Raw genomic sequence first — 5,410 nt, forward strand, 5'->3', positions numbered from 1 at the left:
TCACAAATATCATCACCGCCGAGAAGAAGGTAGTGCGGGTCATGTTTTCACACTCCCGACATTTCCTGGTGATAGCACGAGCAATAGTCAGGATCTTGTTCCTGGTTCGGTCTTTCTCTAGGAGTAGGCGTTCTATCTGATCCCCTCTAGTCTTCAAAACTTGAGAATCATGCAGATGTTGTTTCCGTAACTGCTGTATTTCACCTTCCATTGAGGCCATCAGATTACAGCAGTGTTTACTCTCGGTTTCAAAAGCCTTGGCTTGTTTAGCCGCCTTGCTCTCTAGGGTGGTCACCTTCCTTTTTAGACCGACCACAGTCTTTTCATGATCTTTACTTGCTTTCTTTGCCCAATGTGCCCGGAGTTGTGCTATGGTATCCTCAGACTGCTTCAAATCATCCCGGCACTCACCGATTTCCCCTTTTAACCCTTTTATTAGCCGCTCATCCGACCGACTCCTTTGTTGTTTGTCAGCTTCTCTCCTCATCTGTCGGATTTGGGCTTTTAGCGCTTCGTTTTCTTGGGTCCATTTGCTCTTTTCTCCCCGGTCAGCATCAACTTGTAGGCTATTTTCAAATTCCAGGTCTCCAATCTATTGCCTCAGCTTGCCTATTTCTGCCCTGTAGCTCTCTTCTTTAGCCAACCAACCCCACTGTTCTTGCGACGCCTGGACGAACTCCTGGAGATAGGGCCTTTTAGCCGGCCTTTCGTGCTCAAGTTCTCTCATGTACCAAGCAAGGTATCCTGGCACCACTTCGCCTTTGGCCTGATCCTGCACGCAAGTATTTGCTTTTAAATATTGGCATTCACTCCAGATCTGACGAACTCTTGCTTCAGGGAATTGTCCGTCAGGGCTAATCTCAATTACTTGAGCACTAAGATCTTCCTCCTGAGGTACTGTTTGGCATCTCCCGAGTTGTCTCAAAACCCGATATGGTGTGTAAGCTTGAATGCTCTTGAACCCCATCAATAGAAAGTGGGACCTAGCTGCCGGCATATAGATGACCTCGTCAACGGGCAACCATCATAGTGTCCACTGTTTTTGGCTAGCGGTGAGGGTCCGAAAGAATTATGTCCATGCTGTAACTCCCTCGGGTAGACTGGCCCCTTGATTCTAGTGTATAACTCTTCTATGCAAATTTTCTTCGAGGAACCATAACTCAAGAGCTGGGAACGGTGGCAGAGATGCTCAGTCATCCATATTTGTAGCAACAAGTTACACCCCTCGAAGAAGCTCCCTCTAGCTTTGCAGGCTGTGAGAGCTCTAAAGATATCAGATACTATCATAGGCATAAGAGTGCTTTTGTCTTGAATGAGCAAAGTACTGACGACCCCGGCTATTTTCAGATCAATGTTTCCGTCTATCCTTGGGAATACCAAAAGTCCCAAAAAGGTTATCATAAAAGCCACTCGTCTATGCTCGTCCCACTTCTGACGGTTACTCTTGCTGCATAACTTGTTATCCGGGTTGTTGAATCCTCCGACATGACCGTATATGTCGTATATGAAGCACGAATTACAAAAACCTGCGGCCAAATCTGGCTTGTGGACCGTCCTAGGTATCTTTAACGAATCTAAGAACCGATGCACAGTGACAGCTCTTGGAGCAACCAGGTATTTTTGCCTCAACGGAACTTCAACATTTCCGATGTACCCGGCTATTTCCTCCAAAGTCGGGGTGAGTTCAAAATCGGAAAAGTGGAAGACATTGTGTGCCGGGTCCCAACAGGTGACCAAAGCTCTTATGATATCCCCCCGAGGTTGGATTTCCAATAAACCCGTAAGACCTTTCAGATATTTCTTAACCTCATCTTGCCCTTCACCGCCTAAATCATCCCACCACAACCGCAACTTGAAAGGGATTTTGGTCATTATTGAAAAAGGTTCATTTTGCATTGTGCTCATCCTGCACATTTATTTAGGTGATTAAGAAATAAAATTTATTTGACTCAACAAACTGACTGAAAGGAAGATCCGGTTCCGCACACGGCTTTTCAGCACTTCGGGAATGAAGATTTTAAAGTTGGGTGAGTCAGCCAGTCAAAAATCCAAAAACAACTAAAAGTGGCCGTTTGTGCAAAGTCAGCCTTTCGGCGTCCCTTTCGGGAACATTCGGCTATTCTTGCCAAAATGGCATCACCTGATTTATTTGACAATTAAAATTTTGATATTTTTTGGCTATTTTTGTAAAAGGGGAGGTTGGACCCGATGAGGGTTGCCTACGTATCCCGCACCCTGTGAGAATAAATCCGGCGTAGTTCGGGCAGATAAAACAAACTTCTTTTGAAAACACGACTTTTTCAATGGCAAATAAAACCCTTTTTCATAAACAACCTTTTTTTTCTTTCCTTTTTTTCCGTTTTCTCAAAAATTCGACAGAGTTTCGACGCTATTCGGACATTGATGATTTTTTCCAAAACAGGCGATTAATTCTCTTTAACCCTCTTTCCTCAAAATCCAGTCAGCATGCAAGTCCGAAACAAATAGATGCATAAGTAGAAGCAAGTAAGATGCATCAGGATGGTCGTTTTCATTTTTGGTACACTTGTCCTAGATAGGCCCAACCCCTGTGTTGAGCCTCCAAAGTCAAATGCACGTGATGCAAACAAACATTCCTACTAGGGATCCGGCATGAAGCTGAGTTATTCTAGGTTCGTAACCTGGATATTTGTTCTAGACTGTGTACCCGAGCGGACAACTCGAGTCGAGGAGGGGGCTACGTACCGGGGACCCGCGGGATCGTCCGGCTTTGTAACTTGTCCAGCTTCTTTCTTATTTCAGGTATTGACACTAACAGAATAGGGAGTCTCGACCAGCAAGCACATCCCCGGAGGTAAGAAGAGAAGGGTTTCGGCACAGTTTATATACAGTTCATATAATATCAAAGCGGTAAAAGCAGCATTTAGCACATTAGGCCCAAACATGTAAAAATCAGATAATAAACAAAGCCAATTATAACAATTATTCCAAGCTCAAATTTTCGAACCCTGAACTAGAGATTCTGGGTGTTATGTCCCCAGCGGAGTCGCCAGAGCTGTCGCACCTCCTTTTTCACCTACGCCCCGCAAAGGGACATAAAAGGAAATTTTTCCAATTAAAGGACAATCGAAACGGGATTTTATCCAAAGATTCAGAGTCGCCACTTGGGAGATTTGTGGTGTCCCAAGTCACCGGTTTAATCCCGAATCGAGGAAAAGAATGACTCTGTTTAACAGTTTGCGCACCAGAAATCCGGATAAGGAATTCTGTTAACCCGGGAGAAGGTGTTAGGCATTCCCGAGTTCCGTGGTTCTAGCACGGTCGCTCAACTGTCATATTCGGCTTATTTATCTGGTTTTAATACAATTATGAACCTATGTGCAAATTTTAACTGTTTACCGCTTTTGTTATTATTTATTCAAAGAATTGCAACGTCGTGAGAGTGCATCTCGAATTGCGCCACATAAATGTACCCGCAATTTTCGATACATTCCAACTTCGTCGAGATTTGAATTTGGGTCACATAAATGTGCACCCTAGTTTAGGAAGATAACATTAATAAATACGCGCCTAAAGATACTAACGCGTTGTTATTTTGAGAAAAAACCGTAAAGTTCCTATGCGGCCTGTCTCGAAATCTAAGCATTTGAAATAATTGTCCGTTGAGGGCCCCGCAATTTGTGTATTCTTGTTTGTCGAGGCTCGTCTCATTCATTATTTTTTTAAAGGAATTTGCAACGCCATGGAAATGCATCTCGAACCACGTCACAATCAATGTACCCATGATTAACGACACATTTCGACTTCGTTGAGATTTGGATCTGGGTCACATAAATGTGCACCCGAGTTTAAGAAAGTAAAGTATTAAAAGTACGCGCCTAAAGTGACTTGCGCGTTATTATCTTTTGGGGAAGGCCGTGAACGTTTGCTAAACGGCTCATCCCGAATTCTAAGAAATTTCCCAAATGCTTATAGAGGGCCCCGCAGCTTATGCATTTTATTTGGCGAGGCTCGTCTCATTTTATTAAAAAGGATGAACCTAAAGCAACTGTGATTTGCTATTTTTTTTGTCTCTAAAGTAAAAGGAGAAGTCCTAATTAATTACAAGCGTACAATGTCCCAGTTTTTGTTGTTCGAAACAACAACTTAACGATGGCGCACATCAACGACAATACATAACTTTATTTTAATTGATAGACGTGAACTCCCACAATTCCTAAACTAATTTATCATACTCATTAACTATTGCGAAATATGGGTTTTAATGAACCAATTTAGTGTAAATGATCCTTTCTTTTCCTGACTTTTAACTGTTTTCAACACTAATCTACCAACAACATTTCAGGTTTTGCTTACTATCGAATTCAGAAACTATTATTCAATGAAGACATCCTAATACACTGGCATGATTAATGATAAAATTACTAGCGAGTAGGGTGAATATTACTAGATCAGCTCATGAATTGGAATCCTATTACAAGTTCATTACTCTTTTAACCTGACCTTAATCTAGACCCGCCTATTACTGATGACATTCGAGTTCCTCCAAACTGATTCAACGATCACATTTTTCACAAACTTGTTGAAGTGACTACACTTCATGTCATTCTAAGGATCCAGTTTAACATTTCACTGTTATACAATGCTTAACAGATAACCCACCTTAAAACATTTTTGATTATACACATAACTACTATCTATGTAACAGGAAAACATCTAAACTAACATCAATTAAAATACAGGCAGTCCTCAGTTGATCAATAAATGTGTTCGAACATTTCCTTTCAAACTTCAACGAGCTTACATCAATGTAGTTCAGGTAGTGTACCTGGTATTGGAATACAAGAAGAAGAAGATCAGCAGAGCAGTATGTAACCCAGCGACAGTAGCAATAACCAGCAACGACCAACAGAAATAAACCAGTAACAGTTTTAAAAAGGACCAGCAGAATTCCAGGAATACCAATAACAACACAAACACCCAGTAATTGAACAAATTGAGCTCGGATAAGGTCAGAAGCAGAATCAATGGACTGCGAAATAGATTTAACAATTAAAAGGGCAAGAACCGGTGCTTGGAACCTATATTCTGCCTAGAACTCAATGGAACAGTACCTTTTCTCCTAAACTCTCTCTTAGAACTAATTCAAAACTCAAAATGTTCCTCTCATATTACTTTTCCCTCTCTTCAAATTTCTCTCCAGATTTTCAAAAAATCCTCTTATCCTCTATCCCAAAAACTCAGCCCCTTTTTCTGTCTATAAATGCCTCTATTTATAACCAAACACTGACCCTGCCCCCCTACCTTATCAGATTTTCTGCCCATGATATTCCTTTACCACTACTACATGTTTTTTGTTCTCTTTTAACTCACTTGTTCCCCACTACCCTTGTCTTTCCCTTATTTAATTGCTCAAACAGGTATGGGCACT

Source organism: Nicotiana sylvestris, chromosome 3 (genome assembly GCF_000393655.2).
Source record: "Nicotiana sylvestris chromosome 3, ASM39365v2, whole genome shotgun sequence".
Classification (NCBI taxonomy): domain Eukaryota; kingdom Viridiplantae; phylum Streptophyta; class Magnoliopsida; order Solanales; family Solanaceae; genus Nicotiana; species Nicotiana sylvestris.